Below are 23,051 nucleotides of genomic sequence, written 5' to 3' on the forward strand. Positions count from 1 at the left end.
CCACTGGTAGCTTATTCTTACTAATTCAACTTACCCACATTTTCAAAGAAATCGTTAATCAACCCACATTTTGTTGAAAAGACTTATCACATTGATGGTCTAAAATTAATTCTATCAACCTAAAGTTTTCAATATGTTCAAGTTACATACAAAATGGATTTATTTTATTAGAGTATTAACGTTTTGTTATTACAATACTTGCACACAGTAATAGCACATCTACAGTATATAATTCACAAGCAAAACATCTAATTTTGTTTATAGTGAATATAAAATTCCAATTTATACACTCCAATGCAGCCCAAACGAATAGACGGAGTCATTCTTGAAACATCAATCTTAAAGTTTGACAGACTTCGTTATCTCAGTATGCTTCAACTAAATGTTTTTAACATGCCCTGATAACTTATCGCAGTGTATTGATAAGAGTTCCTTTTGATCCTGGTATATATTTGCACTGATGATAATGGGATAATCATGATATGGTCATTCTATTTTTCTTGAGTGCTTGCGGTATGAAAAAAAATATATTAATCTGAGAACTCGCCTTAAATCGTTGGGCCACTTCGTAAGGAGAGACGAAAATTATGACAGAAGAAGAATGGAACAAATGAAAGTTGATCAAAGAAAAAGAGGAAGGCCGAAAAGAAGATGAATAGATTGTGTGGCAGAAGATATGGAAATAGTGGGAGTGAAGGAGGAAGATGCTGTTGACAGAGTGATGTGGAGGAGTGCAATCTGCACCACCAACTGCACTTGAGGTGAGAATAAAACCAGAAGCAGAAGCTCTCGAAATTTAAAATGCTTCATACTTTTCTGCAGCATAAATTTAAAAGCAAAATGTCTATATTTCCAATCAAATCTACCACAAATACAATATTTGAAAACTAACCTGTTATTTATCGACTTTCTTCATCTACTTACAACTGTAGTTTTTAATATGCCTGATCAAACTAAAGGATTAAAACCAAATTGCTTTTAAATAATAAAGCTACCCTAACAATATGAAAATTGGCAGTTTTAACAGATCGAAGATTAATATCTCTAATCGAGGTGTATCCTGCTATTTAAATTTGTAGTAAATTCAGCTTCTTCAAATTAGATAATAATTTTATGATAAAAACCTAACATATGGAGAATAAAAATTTGACAAACATTTTTCAATCTTTGTATTTATACCCAGTTTGTTTCATCCCGAAAAGCACTTTAAAATTCAATTAAATAAAATCAACATACAGTGTTGAGAGTTGCATGAACGAAAATCGAAAAACAATCTCAATATTCTATCGGCAACATCACTATTCCTTAATACTGATTGATCGATTAATTTACATAAGTAATGATTCGTGCAAAATCGTACATTTAATTGCAAAATCGTACACTCATCGTGCAAAAGGAACATTTATCTGCCACACAGCAAATAAATTAAAGTGATAAATACACCAAGGTTTCTAGTTTCCGAGTACACAAAGTCCAGCAAAGGGATAATTATAAATTCAATTTGAATATATTATGAAACATTTTTGTTTTTCTCGCATTGAATTTTAGTCCTTCGTTTACACTCATAGTAGTGGTCTAGAGCTGTGGAAAAGCATGATATAACAGTGACCCATCGAAGCTTATCATGAGGTCTACACAGGGCCCGATTAACCATGAGGCACACGAGGCACAGGCCTCAGGCCCCCTGGTTTTGGGGGCCCCCAATTTTTTTTACATTAATACCGTAGGCGTCAATACTTTTATAGGTTTCAAGCAGTGCCGTGTCAAGGGGGGCCCGGATCCCAGGCCCACCATCTCAAGGGGCCCACAAATAATAGATTTTTGCATTTCAGAAAAGTGTTTTTTGAGTTGCTAAAGTTCACTGCATGTACTTGTCCATTAAGAAGATGATGTAGGCCCTTATTATACTAAAACATCTCAAATTTGGGCCTATTTTACAAATTTGGGCCCTAACTACACTGAAACATCTCTAAAAACACCATTGCTATCTAAAAACAAAATGCGATAAAGTTAGTAACATGTTCTGCAGAAATGTATTGGATGCAATTGAATATATGAATTCAAAAAGGGCCCAATTGCCACAAAGTGTTTTTGGCACAACTGTTTTAATTATTTTGGTCATTTACTTTTGTGGTGAAACTTCGATAATGATTACATGCTTAAACATACTGGTAAGAAGCATCATACCTAAAAAGTTCACTCATTGAGGATTCTGTGGAGAAACTATAGAGAAGTTGAAGTGCAATTGCTGTAGTTGGGCCCATTTCAAAATCAATGGAAAAATTTATAGAGTATTTTTTATGTGTTTACCAATATGTTTGAAAAATCTGGCTGTTTTTTTTTAAGTATCATTTAGAAGACATTGAAAGAAATTGGAAAGCACAAATAGTGAAATAAAAAAAAAAAAAACAACTGGAGGGCCCTTTTGAATTCACATATTCAGATTCTTTTCATCAATAAAAGTGCTTTGTTTTAAAAAATTGTAAGCTGTAAGCAAAATAGCATTTCAGATAGTTTAATTATCATTTCAATTTTAACATTTACAATACCATAATTATAAATATCCTTGACTAGTGATGTTGCGAGCAGGAAAAACCTGTCCTGTACTTTTAGCAGAAACGTTCTTCTGTATTTACTTTTTCTGAATATATGCACATGAAATTGCTCAATTATTTTCAAATACCTTATAAGCCTGGCATATCACATGTTGTACGGTACAAAACAAAAATCATTTTTAACACAAGGGACCTGTTTATTCTTGCCACTAACTTAGGCTACCATACCCTAAAAACTTTAATTAACTTGAATACCTACATAAAATTATGAAAGCTTTGCCTTGGAATGAAATAATGTTGAATAAAAATAATTGAACACCTGATCCTCAAAACGCTTTACACTGCTTTTGTTTACAAGTTACCGTACAATCACAATGTTTTCACCTTGGTTGACAGAACAAGTAATGTTGCCAGATAAAACATAAAAATAGTGAAAAACAATAATGTTATCAGATGACCAAATCTGAATGGAAATTAATAATTTCTACAGATTTGGTTTTATCCCCAGATTTTATCTGCGCGGTACCGGGCGGCAAAGCAGGGCAAAGTTAAAACAGTCAAAATTTTGTGTGGTACGATGGTATGACCGCGTCGTGACCGATAATGTTCCATTGCCAGTATTGGAGCTGGTATATAAGTCCCCCCCCCCACCCCCCTTGGCAACTCATGACAAAGACAGGACTCAACCAAACATATAGGGTGAAATTACTTTACCTTTGCTTTACTGTTCACACACTTCCATCCACATGTTTTGGTCAATTCCTCTTTATCATGAGTTGCCAAGGGTGGGGGGACTTGTGTACTAGCTCCCCAGTATTTTTTTTTTATTAGAAATTGTTAACACTTTTGGCTTTCATTCCTAGCAAAGGTGTAGCTTAGAAATGATAGACCTGTGTTTGCGGTTACTTACACTTGTGTTGTTTTCTAAACTGGTGAAAAAGTCTATTGAAATGAACCACATTTCCATGTCGATGCAGTGAAAATATACACAATATTATAGGTCTGCTTGACGATAGAGGGCCCAAAATTATTCTGGCCCCGGGGCCCACAAAAGGTTTAACACACCACTGGTTTCAAGGAACTATTAATAAACTCTGCTAGTTCAAATTCAAATGTAGCCTATATTTTGCTAGTGTTTCCTGTATGAAATTAAAATGAGCTCAATTGCCAATCTGTTAGAGAGATTTTTCATCCAATAATTTTTGTAATAAGTATAAAAGTGTTCATACTGTTAGAAAGTTGTAAGTAAATTGGCTAAATTAATATGTATGAAGTTATAGTTTTGCTTGAACTATTTTTTAGCCCATATTTCATCATTCACAGAGACTACGTACCTGGCATTGCTTTGAAAGCGATTGCCAACAGGGGCCCCTAAACTTAGCTGTGCCTCGGGCCCCCATGAGCCTTAATCAGGCCCTGGGTCTACATATTAAAATTCTGGTTTCTTTTTCAGCTCAAAACTATTCCAATATTCTTGGTGAGTAGTATGGCTTGATATGATGGTGATCGCCTGTACTCAATGCGCGCTTATTCTTTTCTATAAAAAGTCAATGTAATGTACATTTGTGCAATGATACTTGAAAATGCGGATTGATTTATAAATGTTTTCAAAATTTTGCCGAAAGTCAGATTAAAATGAACAAATAGTGTAGCATAACAACAATCAAACACACATTTACATGACCGGTAACAAATAACCGGTTTGGTCTTTTCAGGAAGTACAATTTTTAAATGCTGTTTGTGTTTACCAACGAACGTTTTCTTTACAGATGCGAAAGCAGAGATTTCTACAGTAGGTGTCCTGATTCGTTTCACAAATACATGGCATTATGTCCATGCCCACTTTCGGTCTTCAATTTAAAAAAAGATAATTAAACAACAGACATAAATTTTGGTTCTGTTGAAAACCAAAAGATTCACGTCACAAAACCCGTTGCCGGAATCATTTATCATGTGAAACAAGTAAGATATATTTGATATCTTATTGAAATGTGTCGTGTTTCGGTTAGACTACTGTCATTTCGAATAAATTGAGTTGCCAGCTTAAAATTGGTCATCCATCATAATTTCCATTTACCATTTTCTTCCTGTAAAGCTTTTCAGATATAACTTACTTTCGAACGTCGTGCAAGACTCTCTCCACTTCACTGTCCATCGGAATTTTTGTGATAAAGGCAAGGCACTATAAAAATGATTCGGTTTTTAGTTGTTTTTTTTATGTTTTTGCCAAAATAAAAATAAATCAGGATGTATTCATTTGTTTCAAATGTGTGTGGCAAAGCAAAGTGAACTCTCCACCAAAGATCTGTCTTATTATTCAACGAATTCAATGAATAGCTCACGATCTACGCCATTGATTTCAGTGAGTTGCAGAAAGAATTTATCGAAATTAAATCAATTCTATAAACACAATTCAAACCAATAAAAACATTTTATTTTGAATTGTATTGTTTCCAGTAACCATTAGTCTTAAAAAATTAGAAAAAGATTGAAAAAGTGATTCAAAGCCTCGCTTTTGAATTTTGCGTAATGGATTCTAAGGTAGATAGGTTGTTCTTTGCGTCAGCGCATTGCAGAATGAGACTCATAAATTTCAACACGAAGTCAAGAATAATGCATAAAGCTGAGGCATAATTTCGTGAACTATTTTGTTCAACAAACTTTATTAGAATTAACTTTTTAAAAGAAGTCGAGAAACTGCATTAGACAGGATATGAGATTGAAAACAGATGAACATAATAGACCTAGAGTGGAAATGGAAAAACCATGCTTGCGATATCTCATTACCGTTAGCCAGAGTAAGTTTAGTGGATTTACTTTAAGTAAAATCTGGTGTTCATAAAGTAGTTCTGTGCGCAAAAAAACATTATTGTTTTGTAGTACCCTCACAATGCAGCAAACTATTTTTATGCTACTTCTATGACATCACACCCTAAATCACCCATTTTGCATTAGCTTGAGTTAGCATTTTTAAAGCATTTATGCTAGAAGTTGCAAATCCTACTCTCAAGCTTAGCTGCATATGTTTCTAGACAAAAACCCCACTGGAACATAAGAAAACCCATATGGCAGTTTTAAGTGACTAGTAGAAAAAAGATTGGACTTACTGCATTCCGGTATGTGTTCTAATGGTTTCATTGTACACAACATATCCGGAGTGTTTAAAGTGGATATTTTACTGATTTCCTATTCATGAGCTGCTATTAACATTATTTTTCACTCTGCCAATCACTTCAATATGTTTCATGCCTTGTGCAGAGATTGATTGATAGTCGTTCCGATTTGATCTCTATTGTGGAACGGATTGCATGTTTTAAAAAATATTTTCAGATTGAAAATGAAAGCAAATTAAGTTGGTTGGTCGATTTGAATCTTTGTTTTTTTACTACATCCAGGTAAAGATATAACAACTTCACTTTGCCTATCTCGGTAATTGGTCCTGCGTCAGTGGTTCAAAATCTATGTACTGTACAAGTATGTGAAACTACCAGGAATAGCATGCCAAATGCTTTGTCAGCGCGAGGATAAAGATTCATAACCAACCAACCGGGGAATACAAGCAATAATCAAATCTATCTTTTTGTTGCAAAAAGAGAGCCTTTATATTGTAGAATTCCACGGTTATGTTTCTGCTGCAGATGGGCTTTTAGATTCCTGAAGAACACTGGCCAACATGTCAGATCATTATGCGAACAGAATAAATCTATAAGTGGTCTTACAACTTTAAAGCAACCACGCCCCGTTTTGTTGAACTTTAGTCGTATATTCTATGTTAAATTTGTAGACTAAATTTGTGAAATTGCAATCAGTTTGCGGCAGGCAGTTCACTTCATATTTTTGTCAACCAAATTACGGCAAATCATTTTTTTAAGTAATTCTACTGTATAAATAATAGGACTAATATATCACTTTAACAAAAATATGGCCAATAATATTTATACATTTACACGAGAATTAAAAAAAAAAAAAAATTATTTTTTAGTTTGATTCGTTACATAACGTTATATAAACTTTGTTTCAATAACCAATTTATAAGAATCAAAATAAATTTTCAACTCATTTCTTACAAATACAAACTTATAAAAGAATTGAATATGAATGCTTCAAACTTTGACCTTTGAACTTCAAACTTTGACCTTTGAAGCACTCTAGTGGTCTCGATGACCATGCAGTTATTAAAATCAAGATGGAATACTTTATAAAAGGCCATTAATTTACAAATGTAAAATCAAACTTTTTATACACTGAAACGAGGACTCTCAAGTGGGCAGATTTATTTTATAGGGATAAATTTAGTCTATCCAAAGATTAAGTTTTGAAAAGACTAAAATAAGATTACATAACCTATACCCAAAATGTGATGTAAAAAGGGTGATGGAAATAATTTATCTTTATGTGATTGGCAAAGGGAAAACCAGAGTAAAATCGATGAACATCTGTGCACAACACATGGTACAGTATGCATTCTTTATCCCGGCCAATGGCTACTGAAGAAAAAGGAAAATACTAAAAATTTTAAGAGCTTTTTACTCCCACTTTCCTTTATCAGTTATAAAACATTTTGTAAGTTCCATCTTGTCCTATGTTATCAAAAAATCAATTTGCGTTAGACTATAATGAATACGTTGGTAGAAATATTGCTCATATCTGTTTTACTTCTTTCACCGAATTCAAACGCAAGAAGGTTAAGGTAAGTTGAAATATATTTATTCATTATGATATGCTATTAAAATTTCGTCAACATAGAAGGACCAAACACTTCAGCTGATGTTGTTTTATTTTTAAATGCTTGCAATTCCTATTCTGTAAAAGTGTATTACTTCATACTTTCTGACTTTTATGTTTTCATTGGTATATATCATAGCCGTAAAAAATAAAGCTGCAGGGAGCGGGCGCAGTCGCAATCTTGATAACAAAAAAAACGTTGCTAGTTTGGACAAATGATTCAATTATTTGGGAAAATTTAAATTGTTGTATTTTTAAAAACACATTTGCCAAACTAAAATCTTTTATTCTCCCACGGCCATAGTATAAACACATTGATCGAATATCGTGTTTTTGGAGTCAAAGGTTGCTGAGAAAGTTGCAGCATTGTCTAGAATAGTGAGTTAGTAGAACAGTGAACATGGGGGAGTGCCCCACGTTATGTAGCAATAACTGTTTGTGACGATATTTTTGTTAAAGTGGCTATTCTGGAATTGCAAGTGTGAAGACACAAGCTAAAACAAACTTAACTGTGAACTTGACATGAGATGTGCATTGTCTTGAACTAAGACACGAATATAATCGTTTGCTTTGAAAAGCTGCTAGGCTATTGATTTTTGTATGATTGAAAGCAAACTTTGTTTTGAAATCCAAAAGGGGTAAAAATTAAAACTCTATTTAAATAAGTTTCTTCTGGTGATCCTAACAGGGTGAAACAAGCCGATAAGATTCTTTGTGAGTAGTGACTTAATTTCATTTACAGTAGAATGTAGTTTGACTTTGATTTATAACTAAAACAAGAAAAGGATGTTTAAACATTTTTCAAGTGACGTCAAGGATGGCGCAGCCAAAAAATTTGGAGAACCCTTGACTTAGAACTGGGGTGACGAACCTTTTTGCGGTCGCGGGCCACTTTGTCAATTACACATGAGATATCGGCCACACAACTTTTTAATCGTAATCTACTATGAAATCTTTTAGAAGCGACTCAAGATATTATTCATGAAAAGTAACTAACGGCAAATGAAAGTAATAAAACCCACACAGTTGAAATTATCTTACGCAGAATCGAAACATACAACAGTAAAAATAAAAACAAATCAACTTGAGCAAAAAGGATAGAGCAACAGTACTTGCACTGAAGACAGTTTAATTTTCCAGTTTAAGCGTTTTCTTTCGTATGAGCAGAGGCGTAGCAACCGCCCTCCGAACCCTTCGATCGGAGGGGGCCCTGCAAGGAATAAAGGCCCCTCCGCCGAAGTTTTTGGAGGACTATTGAAATACAGGATATAGGCTATCACGTGGTCACAAACGCACGCGAAATAGCAGAGCTTATTGGTATTGAGCAGGTGTTTTCAAAAACACGGTACGACGTAGGAAGAGAATGTTTGGTTACGAATGTGCTGATGATTCGAGTCGTCTTTCTGCTGAAGAAAAATTCAAATCACAATTTTTTCTTGTTTTCACTGATCTGGCCATGTCTTCTGTTTCTTTCCGCTTTGGCCAACTCGTGGAGTGGTACAAGTTGTTTGAATTTCTGTACAAGGCTTGCAGCCTGAAGAAGTGTCTCAGAGAAAATGGTTGGGTTGGTTGGTTTTGTATCTTTATCCTCGGACTGACAAAGCCTTGGTAGGTTATTCCTGGTAGTTTTTCATACATATAGAAGCTCTTGACGCAGGGCCGGTTACCGAGATTGGCAGAGTGAAGTTTCCGATTATTGAAGTGTTGTTGCCAGGAAATTATTCCATTCACTAGGTGCCGCTGAATGGAGAGCAGTCCTGAAATGCGTTGCTCAAGCGTACACCCCGAGAGGCGAACTTGCTCCGCGTGGTCTTGAGCGGGTACTTGAAAGAAAAATGGGAGACATTGATGCCAACGAACTAATAATGGAAATGGAATTGAATCATTTTATTTATGTCATCGAGAAAGAGAGAGGACTTGTCACGGCAAGCATTTTTTTAACGTACAAGAACAGCCTTCAGGAGATATATCCGAATCTTTGCATTTGCACCAGAATTCTTCTGACCGACCACACCAGTTACTGTCACCAGTGCTGAAGGAACCATCAGCAGGATGAAACTGATCCAGAATATCCTGAGCTTAGCCGTGGCAGATGAAAGGCTTTCTGCTCTTGCAATTACCATCGAAAACAAGATTGCCAAATCCCTAGACTATGACCCAATACAATTTGCGCAGAACAAGGCTCGAAAGAAGCGCTTTGCGTAATTATGGAATATATGTCCACACTGTCACTGCAGCACACTGTCACTGCAGACCTATGTATACACAGTAGTGGGCGCAGCTAATGTAAGTTAGCTTTCCACAAAGAAATCAGCGGATTTCCAATAAATTTACTTTCGCTAACGAGTCCGCTAAATTTTATAAATATTAGCGGAAATGCTAATCCGCTAACCAAAACATTAGCTTCGCTAATTATAATTAGCGGTTACCGGAACTGTGCCCTCTACTGTGTATACATATTATGAACCCTGCATGTTGTGTGAAATAAATACCTCATTCCAGTTTCTGCGTTGGAAGGGACCCCGGACTTATGTTTGGAGGGGGCCACGTTCTTTGTTGCTACGGCCCTGCATATGAGTATGATTTCTTCTTTTCTTTGGCTCTATCCTTTTTGCTCAAGTTGATGAAATGTTTCGACCATTATCCTCCGAAACATCAAATCAGTTAATGAAATTTCTTTTTCAAACAACAAACAAAAGCCTATGCGAATCATACAGCTGAAGCTATCTAATGCAGCATTGAAGCATAAAACATTAAAAAATAACATTGAAGTATTGAATTTTTTTGCTTAGTAGAATTTTTGGAAAGTTTTTTGCTTGACTAAGCGTTCAATATTAGGTCGAACAGACGATGTGGCGACTCTCAACTGCACACTAAGATTTTCATCTGTCAGCCTCGACCTGTAGCAAAGGAAAGGTGCACCAGTGAAGGCATAAAACAGCTTTGAGATGCCTTTTGTCTTTAATGCATGAGCGATTGTCAAATTGGTTTGCGGGCCGCACAAAATTCTTTGACGAGCCGCATGCGGCCCACGGGCCGCAGGTTCGTCACCTCTGACTTAGAAGAACAAGCACGTTAATTGACGCCAGAGGAGATAACAGGTTGAAATCCATACCCTTTCCTATACAGTACTGCAATGGTTTCTAGATTGATTTCATTTTATTTTATTTTTATAGTTTTTGTAGGTTAGGTAAGAATATAAGTCAGTAGCACATCAAAATACAAAGACTTTTTCCATGCTTATTAAGTCTTAATTTGATTGCTTAGCTTCATTTCTGTCATATCAAAATTCAATCACTGTCAGAGAAATTAATCAAGTGAGCAATAAAATAAAGAAAAAAAGCTGAATTTGAGTGTTATCTTGGAAAAATTTAAATCTAGTATCACCAGTAGGCCTATTAGAAAGAATCTAAACCTGTAAACACTCTGAGCACTTCACATAAAGACGTTGCTATTCCCAAAACCAACAATCGTAAGCCTACAACTGTGCTCTATTACAATAAAACCAAAGTTGGTGTAGTGTAGATGCTTTGGATCAAATTTCTGGGCTGCACTCAGTGCAAGCAAGTAGCGTAAAATGTACATGTTTTTTATGATGTCATGTCCATTGATATGATAAACAGTTGGGTTATCTACAAACCAGTTTGTGAAATCAGCAGAAGAGCGTACACCCAAAAAGTAAGCAAAGATCTTCTGGATTGCTTCTTTTATATCACCTCTTGCAAAATCTACTACGTACAAAACAGCCTCTCCTGCTACAAGAAAACTCACTGGAACGATGAGAAAGTGACAATCTGGAACAACCCGTGACTAAATATCGCCGGACATGTTGTGGTAAATAGTGAAAAAATAGAACTGGCCATTGAACTTTGTGTCAAAATCCTGCATGTACAGTAGAACATGTTGCAGTAAATAATGCTTGTCGCACATGTCACAACCATTGTAAACATGTTCGTGATCCTTGATTCATTGGGATAAATTACTTTTAAAAGTGCAAAGTTTGATTTTTACGAGGATTAAAAATGAAGTGTAAGGCATGCAAGTTTCACCAAACGTCAATTGAGGTACTTGGTCCTTCTAGTTTTAAGTTACGGTACCGAAAATAAATTTACAGTGCAATGATTTATGACTTAATGATGATGATTATGTGCCTGATCTGATACAGACGTTGGCGATCATGGTCTTCCAAACTTCTTGGTCAAATGTCACTTGTATAAAATCCTTCGTTTTGACTGTTGCGTTTGTGGCCCATTGATTCAAGCTGTTTAAATAAGTCAATCTTTGTCAACCTCTGCTTCTTTTTCCCTGTATCATCCTCAATAGTGCTAATTTTTCCAAATTTCCATTGTCTGTGATATGACTACATATTTTTCCAAATCTCCAGGTCTGTGATATGACTAAATATAAATTACTAATTCAGTTACCTTCAAATTGTTTCTATTTTAGGCGCTGTGTACGGGAGTGCTGTTACGTCACAAAAAGTGGTGGATACGAATGTGAGGAAGGGTGCCTCCCAGGTTGTACAGGAAAGAAGAGCGACACAAAAGGAGATGAATATTCCCGTGGCTTTCCTGGTGATACAAAAGGAGATGAAAATTCCAGTCCATATATTTGTGATTTGACGGGACCTTGTTGACGCATGAAATAAGGTGCATGGTGAAGGAACACACGTGGTCGTGATAATAGAATCAACAATTGTAATGTAAGATTTTGTGGGAGATTTTGATCATTAATTGATCATTTTAGAATTGACTACCAATAGTAATACAATTAAAGAATATTGGTGAGTAATCAAAAAATTATACAAATCTAAAAAGCTTGCAAAAATGAATCCTGAAAAATCAATTTTACTAATACCTTGTATGTTAAAAAAAAGTATTATCTTACTCATGCATAGATTTGTGTTGCAGGTAACAGAAAAAGGTAGAAAATAATTCAACGTATTCAAGAAATCCAGAAACATTAAATATGTGCTTTTGTTTAGTGTAAATAAAACAGCGTCCATCTTGTTACAAATTATCGTTTGGTATTGTCCATTTTGCAATAGATTGAGTTTCGCTTTTAGCAGCATGATCGTTGCTTACTTTACAATATAGATATTAACGACCTGTTTTGGCCTGATGTTGCGAGTTTGCTGTGATAATCCACAGCAAACTCGCAGCATCAGGCTAAAACAGGTCCTTAATATCTACATTGTGAAATTGTCCCATTTTGTTTTGCAGATTTACTTTGTTGAATCTTTGCTGCCCTTCTCATTTTTTTCTCGACCCGTTAATGCCTGCTAGCTTTGGAAAAATATAGCCCACCATGTCAACATTCTGTACCACAAATTATTGTTATACAGAGTGTCATTCATCTTGGTGAGTCCATGCAAAAATTTATAGAAAATATAGATCATGGTGATAACAACCGTGATCAGGCACTAACAATGGCCCATTAAGCTATTCGAATATTATTCTTTAATATTTTTGCAAATGACTCGGTTGGTAAAGATTTAGATTAGCTGGACAGAAGGACAGACAATTTTCAAGAAAACAAGCCAATCTGATTCATAAGTGTCTTTGCCAAAAACACATCAACGAGACCACAATCTCTGTTAATACCAACCTCTTTTCGAACTTCGTACCAGATCTGTCACCAACACGGAGTCAACAAATGGTATGTGATAAGCCAAATAGAATGTGGTATCGATATATTCTATAAATATTGCACTGCAATCGCTGCTTTAAGCAAATATGTATTGTGTTTGACATATTGAACGAGAAACATATTGCAAATGCGTTATTTCCAAAAAATGAACAAAATTCTGAAACTACATAGTCTAGCTAGAAAGTGAGGCAGGCATCGCAAGTAGGAAATAAAACGACTAATCGTGTACACAGAGAAATGCTGCAAAAAAGATGAGATCTAATTGCTAGCAACATATGGAGTGTTAGCTGCAGTCTGAAATACGGTCCTTAGCAAACTCCACTTGATTGCTTCGAGGTAAAACTATAAACAGAGCACCGTATTTTTAACTTCCGACAACCAAGACGGTGATATTGAAAACATTTGTGTATAGGGTTTCTTTAATTTTCTAATTAGACCAACCAATGCAAGTTAGCGCTGCATTAATTTTCTACCAAAAGCCAAAGGTTGCAAAAAATTACTGCAATGATTATGTTGGATAGATAAATAAGAGCCCAGTACTTCTTCTTCTCGTGTTCCTGTATTATTGATACAGAACACTTATTGAAAACAATGATGATAGAAGATGACCACAAACATTTCCGTCTTTTATGTTAATAATCGGAGTTATTAATCACTTCATAATCGTTTAGGCATTTTCATTAATAAACGACTCTGCTCAGACTTTAAGACTTTTCATAAAGAAGAAGGGAGTTATTATTTGCTAAAATCATAGGGAAAATATTTTTATTTTCACTTGTTTTGTGGGTCATACCAATTGCTTCCACGACCCATTTGTGGCCCGGCTTGAAAAAAAAACATCTTAAAGCCGTTTAGTCACATCCGCCATAATGTAGGGGTCTACCAGCAGTTTGAGGGGGCGATATTTTGTTTACATTACACCGCTAACACCAAAAGTGTAAACTAATCGAAATAAAGGCATTGTTGTGATTAGGCTGTTCGGTAACGGTTTGTTATAGCAGTAATTTTTTGATTCATCTTGCCGCAAGAATAAATTTCTCATAAGCAAGAAGTATACAATCAACAAAACTTTGTACATGATTGCACAAGTCATGTCAATTTGGTATATTTTTAAAATTATCTCATCTCTACCCTCATGTATGTTACAGGATACTGATAAAAAAATGAAAGAGTTATTCAGCGTATTCAAGATTTCCAGAAAAAACATTCATGAATTTCCTGTTTGTATTGAACTTTTGCAATAATTAAATAAAACGAAATTCTGAAAAAACGTATTGTTTATGATGAAATAAACAACCACTAGGTGACTGACAAACAGGAAAAAAATAATATGTTAACAAAAGAAGAACAAAAATCGTATGAGTGCTTTCGGTTCAACCGTCAAAAAAATATAGTTGAGCAAGACAGCGTTAAGCGGAGGCTCTCTAATTAAAGCTCTAAACCTGTTCCTTATTTCACGGTCTGCTGTGAGACTAATTACAGAGAAAGGTCATTCTTGTGGTGAACAAAGAAAAATATCTACTTTAACCCTTTGAAGGTTGGGGGGCTGTCAATTCAACAGCGTGAAGGGAATTGGCTGTATGTAAAATTATGTAAAAAAAATTTAATCACAACATTGCAATGCATGTTCTTCATTTCTGTACCAAAAAATTATGTGTAAACTCACGCTACAATTACAGTCATAAGTCACCTCAACATGTCAACGTATATGAGCAGTTCTAACATTCACATAGTTTTAATTTTCGGATATGCTCAGCGTGAATAATTTTACAAAGTGAATCCCAAATTTTGAAACCGTGCCTCAAAAATTAACAAAGATATCACTCCTAAAGCATAAGAAGAATCGACAGCCCCCCTCACTAACTGAGCAAGACTCCAGGAGCCCAACCTTCTAAAGGTTAAGATGAAATGAGTGTTTTATGAAGCTACAGAATATCATGATAGTGTCTTGTACTTCTAGAGCATTCGGGGTTCAACCAGAGATGCGGAACCTGTATGCTGAATCGTTATGGTTAGATATTAAAAGACGTAAGAAGCTGTGACGTTTTACCAGTCTATTAATTCATATTCTGGACTAAGTATAGATGACTACTACAGATAATTGTTTGCAATGGGATTTTTATGTAAGGCATCAAATAGACCAAAAAAAGTAATTACCTCGTAACGACGGTATGATCCTCTCCATAGAGATACTATCGTACCAAAACTACAGTATATGATATTTCTTTGTCTGTTATAGAAATATTGGGTAAAAAAGAAGAATAGTTTTGTTATTTTCACATGAGAATAACATTTCTTATTAACCCTTTGATAAAACTTTTTATTGATTTCACTTCGATACATACAGTACAAGAAAAAATTAGTAAGTACCTCTGTTTCATAGGCAGTTACTCAGTTACAGTGGTGTTACTGAACAGACAGCAGACCATGTCATCCACCATTGCCTAAGCCACGGGCCTTCAAACGGTGCGCATGGTCTGAGGGTCCTGGACGACGAGACTGCTCAGTGGCTGATGATTTCCTGCTCTCCAATCTAGCCTGGAAAGATCTGCTCATACGCCGATGATAGGCAATGCGCAACTTAGGCTACGTAGTCCCACAGACAGCATATCGGCTTTTTGTCAATGAATTTTTTAAAGTGGCACTGAATCTTGTTTCTGCTTGGCATTCAGCAAATAAATTCAATTTAGGACGGTAGTGTGGGCTACTCAACTGCACTTCCAAACTACTGCACTGATACTGTCTGCTTTGTAAAGCGCTGAGGAGCAACGCATATCAGCGATGGATACAGTGCTATATAAAAACACATAGTATTGTTATCATTATTATCTTCTTGAATGTGAATACAGTAGACAGTTATAAAAACAAGAAGTGAGAACCGCAAAATCCTCCTCATGCAATCCTAAACAGCAGGAAAATTTTCGCAACGAGTTTACCATAAAGTAACATTTAACTTACTTTATGGTAAACTCGTTGCCTTCGGTAAACTAAGCCTTCGGCACTAACGAGAGTAGGGAGGGGGGGGGCAGTTCCTTTCTCTCGGCCGCCTTTCCTTCAGCAACTACGCCCACCCAATTTATTACACCATGGGTAGAGGTGAGCGATGTTAACCATAAAGTACATATCAAAAAAGTGATCAGTTGGTTTCATTTTTTAGATAAATTTCGTTTCCATGGCATGTAAACCAAGACATATATGCAATTCATGATGTTTTATTATGGAATGATGACAAAAATAATACAGTGAAGAAAACAGCCCAAAGAAAACAACATGAGACTCAAATTATTTCAGTCAATGAATGTTTGCACTGAAAGAACATTTGTTACCACAAAACTGTTTCGAACAACGTATTAGTTATGCATTGTGAGCACGATAGAGTAAAATTATGGAATAGAGTTAAAACCAAGTACGATTGGTTAACGTTTTCGTCAGCAATAATTAATAGTAATAATTAATTAATAATAACAAATAGTAGAAATGTCGACAAATTTAATATTACGTCATCATAGTTTACAACAATCCGCCATAAAATAATGCAGGTATACTGACATATCTTCACGATATCATGATTTTACATATATTTTTGACAAAAGTACGAAATTTAAGAAAAATGCATGTTACAATTTTACAAGGACAATACAGAAACAGCACGATATGATGAATTACTGTATCAGAATTTCATGAAATTATATAAATCATCAATGCATTTATACACATATCGTAAATCGGTAATCAGAGCAAAATCACAAATATTTTTCAATTGAATAATTGTTTCAATAATCACACAAATTTGCAACAAAACCGTCTCAACTCTTTTTTCCAGAAAGGAATGTTCATTGTTCATGCTCATTTGCCAACTTCTGCAAACAAAATTGAAAGTAAATTTGTATCAGTTCAATTCGGTTTATTTTCATTTTTAACCATCAAGCAAAAATTATCATCTATCATTCACGAGTCTAAAAAAGTAAAAAGGAATAGACTCGAAAGATAAAACGCTTTCAGAAAAGATAAACTAAGTGTAAGGTACGTTTGGATAACATTAAACTTGACATTTGCATATGAGACAACTTATAATATTGATTACATAATATTATAACAATATATATAAAATTATTAAAACCAAAATATAAATTCTTTTATTTGAATATCAAGCTTTTGATGACCCCAATTCTGGTTAAAAAAGTTTTAAATGCTTTTAAGTGACTATAGTGACTATATATGATATAATTCGATCAGTTTGGCTTTTTTGATTGACATTGAGGAATTTCTGTAGTGTTGATAGTATTTATTGGTTTACAAATTATAAATGTAGGTGGTTATTGTCTAACGAATACAGAACTTATGTAGGAAGCATATCTTGTTTAGCCACTGGTATATAGTTAGCGTAAATCTATTATTTTTAGTATAAATATGGCTTCCACGTATTTTTTCGTGCTTTTGTCTGGTATATTAGCAACTGTGGAAAGAAATCTCTTACCTACACACTCTCCATCAATATAGACTAAACCTTGAGTACAGAAACATTCATAACTTCCAACAGTGTTTCTGCACTGTGCAAAAAATCCAGTGCAGCTGTGTTGATCACTTTCGCATTCGTCGATATCTGCGTATTTTCATAAAAAAGTAACATTTGTCAGCAAACACTGTTTAGTTTAACCCTTTGAAGGTTGGGGGGGGGCTGTCAATTCAACTTTTTTTTATCAACATTTGTATCTCTAAAACCACTGAGGCTGCGACTATGAGACTTCTTGACTTTTCCTAACTTTTATTCACCTCTATTGAGCTGAAATTTTGAGCGAATAAAGGTTATAAATTGAGAGATATAAGGCATTTCTCAGCACATCTTCTGAAATATTTCATATTCTATTGATCAAAATTTTCCCATCAACTGGATGAAAGTAATTAATTTGGCCTCGTTAATCAAATGATTCGTTAATCAAATGATTCAAATTGAGATTATGTAAAAAAAATTTAATCACAACATTGCAATGCATGTTTTTCATTACTCTATCAAAAAATACCAAATAGCCCAAACGTCATAAGTCACCTCAACATTTCAACGTATATGAGCAGTTCTAAAATTCACATAGTTTTAATTTTCGGATATGCTCAGCGTGAATAATTTTACAAAGTGAATCCCAAGATTTGAAACCGTGCTTTAAAAAATAACAGAGATATCACTCCTAAAGCATAAGAAGAATCGACAGCCCCCCCCCAAACTGAGCAAGACTCCAGAAAGCCCAACCTTCTAAGGGTTAAGGTTTTATATAATAGATGATTTTTGAGTGACACTACAGAGACAGGCGTAGGTGCTCCTCAACCGTCTTTATCCGCACGTTAGACTTTTCCGCTCAACCATGCATCCATAGGGAATGACCTCATCTTTCTCTTGTGAATATGGTGCTGAGGAACTGATCGCAGACCACACTATCAACATTCAACAAGTGTACCATCTTCAAACCACTTAACGTAGTGGAAGGTCTGCGCATCTTGGATGATGAAACGAAAGAAGCCACTAAACTGTCTTTTAGTGTAGTCTGGGAATATTGTGAATCTGGAGTGGTAAAAGGGAGCCAAGAGCCTCTGACCCAAGAGGCTCACACGACAAAGAGGTTGTGTTTTTTCGCTGGATTCATTACAATCTTAGACAACTAAAAATCGATATCGATCTGCCGGATAATATTCACTTTAAGTCTATTCAAACATGATTTACTTGTTAGCATGGAGTTCTTGACGTAACAACACACTTTTATGGAACATAACCCTTGGACCACGTAGGCAGTATAATGTTTAATACATCAAAATGATTAAATCATATGTTTTATTACTTTAATCAATAGAGGTAATCAATTTCAAAAACTATTTTTTTAAATTTGCATAGACTAGCTAGGCCTACATTTCCAGGAATTTCTGGACTTAAAAGAAGTACAACTGACTGCTCAAAGTAAATAGCAAAATATTGCTTGCAGATACTCTTCGGAGTCACTTGAACATCTTGTACGTTATCAACCTTTGTGAAATCCACATTTCTTTTCGATTATAAACGGACATTTATCTTTACCAAAAATAAGTATTGACATATTTCAATTGATAAAAATCAAAAGTCTCAAATGACCTTTGCAAGTAAAACCATCCCCAGTGAACCCCTTGTCGCACAAACATCGATAACTTCCTGGCTCATTGATGCATTGCGCCATCTCATGACAACTGTCAGTTTTGCTTTCACATTCATCTTCATCTGAAAAGGGAGTACATTTAAAATTGCCTTTTAATCATACTCGCAGCATTTTATATTTGCTACAGCTGCCATAACAGGTTTAACGCTTAGAGGAAACGTATGACACATTAATTTAATACTAATTTAAGCATACCAGTGAAATAAAGGGCCTTAAAAAGTCCAACTTACTCAGCAAAAACTAAAGACCGCAAGCATGTAAACACCCAATAACCGATGGCAACTTAAACGCCTGCAAGTTGAGGGCGATTTGTGAACATACAATTTACTGCGATTTGTGCAAATCAATACGAAAATGCAAGAAGACACAATACTTTACAAAGTTAGACCTTGATATGCTTACTTTACATGATAAACCATTTCTGAACAAAGTTTTATGTCCTTAAACAGCAGAATCGGCCTTTTTCACTTTGGTTCAACGTCTGCAGACGTTGGATCAATGTAAAAATGACGGATTTTGCTGTTTGCGGAAACATCCTGCCACGTGACAAACGCTAATGTTGGTATGTTTTCAATTTTTTTCAACTGCTGACCGAAAGTAGGCAGGGTGCCATGCAATTAAGGAAACGAAAATGTTAAGCTGTACTTTTTAAAAAGAAAATAACGTTTAAAATGTACCAGAGACTTTCGATCATGTGAATACAATGCAAATTTTAAGAAATGGAAAAAAATAATTTTGTTTGAATCAGCAAAGTCTACGAATAAATTTGTTCTGCAAATAATATAAAGTGTCATGTTACCTAATGATCGTTTATATTTTTAAGCATTTTTACCTTGACATTCGCCGTTTATGAACTTCCGTGCTTGATCGCAGTTGCATTCGTAGCTTCCAAATGTATTTTCACAAAGCATGTACGGTTTAGTACAATTGTGTTGATTAGACTCGCATTCATTTATATCTGTGGCGGAATATGTGACAATTAATCAAATAACACATGCGTAAAGCTTTTATCAGAGCAATTTTTCTGATTTGTAGGTGTTTTCTAATGTCTGAGTTTTAGAATAGTTTATAAAAACTGTTTCTTCTTTGTGCAAACTGAGGTAACTAGCCTAAAGTTTTGTAACCCAAAACAAAATTGATAATAAAGCGATTAAAAAATGGTAGACAGAGAGCAGATGTTTACAAGCCGACTGCGACAAAATGTTCACATTACTATTGAAAACTCATGTACCAAAATCGAAAATGAATTTTCGTTGCACAAAGTGTGTTCATATACAAATAGGTTCTATCATTAGTTACCTTCACAAACCACACCATCCCCGGTCAAGCCTTCATTGCATGAACATCTGTAACCCCCGGGTTCATTGACACATTGAGCCATATCGTTACAAATATGAAGGCCACTTTCGCATTCATTAATGTCTGAAAGAAAACAATTTAATTCAAAGATTTGATACTACTTTGCTTTCGTTACACAATAAAAGTAAAGGTCGTTGATTTTTTTTTTTTTTTGGATACCTGGCACCAGCAAATCGCTTTCTATAAAAATCAATAGCTAAAGTGTGCTTTGTTGATAGAAAGTAATCCGAATTAGTAACTCCATGTAACGACACACTCTTTTTCTCTTATGTGAACAAGTCAGTTAAATTTTGTCTTTACAGTGCACTGTCACATTTCAAATGTCTCTTCTGTTCATTTAACTGTTACCGTTATTCCGTGCAACGATGGTCATTCTAACCTAATGTCAACTCGTACATTAAAGGCCTTTTTGAATTATTGGTAATTTTAAGTTTTGTCTATCACTGGGTGGTATCATTCCCTTATGCCAGGATAACAACATAGCATTTCCTATAGCTACTGCTTGCAAGAACGCGTGGGTTGATTGCTAGTCGATAATGGTATTAAAATATGTAGGTGGTATCAAATGCGTTTTTTTTTTGGCAAATCAGTGGAGGGAATTCAAGTTAATTAGAAATAAAAATTTCAATACTTTGTAGTGGTTTTTTAAACTGTTTTGTTAGCAGAATTAGAAGTATTTAATACACTTTAAAAATTATTTTTTTTAGTTTTTTAATTGGTTTCTCAGGTCAAACCCGATTTACTTTTATTTAAGAAAGATTTTTGCGATACCACCGAAAACAGAACGCAATGAAAGAAAAAAAAAATTATGTGCTACAGCCCTACTAGGCCAACGGTACTATTTTGGAAAACAAGGTAAAGGCAAAGGTGAGTCCCATACTTGAATCCAAGCATCGGGGGATGAGAAGATAAGGTTCTCATTATACTAAGCCTTTGGCACTAACGAGAGTAGGGTGGCCAGTTCCTTTCTCTCGGCCGCCTTTACTTCAGCAACTACGCCCACCCAATTTATTACACCCTGGGTAGAGGTGAGCGGTGTTTGTCAACAACCAGCATAAACCGGGAGTCGAACCAGGATTGCATGATTGGAAAGCGAGCGCCTTACCTGCTGCGCCATCCCACCGCTGGAAAACAAGACCAGGACATGGCCACCTAGTAGAATATGGCCGGCTATGTTACATATGAAGGCCTTTTTACAACGGGCCGATAGAAAAATACTTGAAATTTTGACTAACAAAGAAACTGCTCTTACTGGCATGGGGTACAACAAAGCAGATATTTTTCAGACTTGTTATGCGTTTTTAATGCATTTAACAGGTGCCTGACCTTACATTTTGACATATTGCATTACCAAACTACATAATGAATGGTGCAAATTAATAATTTGTAAGTGAACAAACATCTCACAATAAACAATAACAAACAACACAGACTATTTTTTTTTACAACAGAAATAGTGTAAGGACATGCGAAAATAATGATATATGTTTTATTTAATGAAGTGGGGGGGGGGGAACTACAAAGACGATAGTGATCATGGTGACGGAAAAAAGACATCCCATAACTACAATAGAATCTTAAACTACTTTTGCCTTTGCTCTACAATGTTATCCTTTCATTTTGACTCATTTATAATCTTTTGGTAATTATTATAATAAATATTAACAACAATTTTCGATGCAAAGTGGTGGCCCCAGACCATATGTGTGTCACATGTAAACTTTACACCGGAGAAAAGATATTTTTTGAAAACATAGGCTACTGCATAGCTTTTCGACAAGGCAATCCACATTTGCGTACCTTTTCTTCAACAACATCTAAAGCAGCAAAAGCACTATGAACAAAATCAGAAAGTGGCTGAGAAGGCACATTGAAGCCCCCTTGACAAAAGCTGAAAGTACAAAGGAGCTTTAGCTGCAGAATAAGCTGTAAGTAAACTTTTGCACATTGCACATTTGGAGCGTTTAACAAGTTTTTTGCAATATAACCGGCTATTGTAAAGCCAACTTCTGCACTATTAGAAGATAATGTTGCGTCAAACATTTCATTGGCAACTTCATCCACATCTTCCTGAAACTTTTCAAAACTTGAAATGCATGGATCACTTGCAGCTAGATCCTCTTTCCAAAATTGATTATCCCTTTTCAACAAATCTTTTTGTACATGCAAATTCCGATCTACTAACAGCTTCAGCAACCTTGGGAAAGCCAGACAACTTGTCAGAAATAATGTTGTAAAAAAATCAAAAAGTTTTATTCCCGACAGTACTGGAAACCATCTGAGCAGTGTGCCTCAGTTATGTCACTGAAAATAAGATATTCTGTTTTTCTGCGAGAAGTCTACCAGCTGTTCATCAAGTTGTTTTATACGAATTTTGGGTGCTTTTCGTGGAGGTGGTGCTGGAGTTGGTAAAGCTGATGGAGTGATGGCGTTTTAATGCTTGAATTGAGTGAACTGTCGGAACTGGATTTAGATGCCACTTAAGGCTATTTCTTTTACCATAACTTATAAATTTCTCTTCAAAATGTTTCATACACAAAACAGACTTTTTTGTAGGCTCCCAGTTAGATCGGTTAACAAATTTTAT

At 35.2% G+C, this 23,051-nt stretch overlaps 1 long non-coding RNA gene across 2 annotated transcripts; it reads left to right on the forward strand.

Annotated features, from left to right (window-relative positions):
• Positions 1 to 7,144: 7,144 nt before the first annotated feature.
• LOC145777635 (uncharacterized) lies at positions 7,145 to 12,296 on the forward strand. Of its 2 annotated transcripts, XR_014290340.1 has the most exons (3): positions 7,145 to 7,245; positions 11,727 to 11,929; positions 12,191 to 12,296. It is a non-coding gene; the product is annotated as an uncharacterized LOC145777635 (long non-coding RNA). The 2 variants fall into 2 exon arrangements; XR_014290341.1 differs by lacking the exon at positions 12,191 to 12,296 and having other exon boundaries at positions 11,727 to 11,931.
• Positions 12,297 to 23,051: the final 10,755 nt, after the last annotated feature.

This window comes from Aplidium turbinatum, chromosome 9 (assembly GCF_918807975.1).
Source record: "Aplidium turbinatum chromosome 9, kaAplTurb1.1, whole genome shotgun sequence".
In the NCBI taxonomy this organism is placed as follows: domain Eukaryota; kingdom Metazoa; phylum Chordata; class Ascidiacea; order Aplousobranchia; family Polyclinidae; genus Aplidium; species Aplidium turbinatum.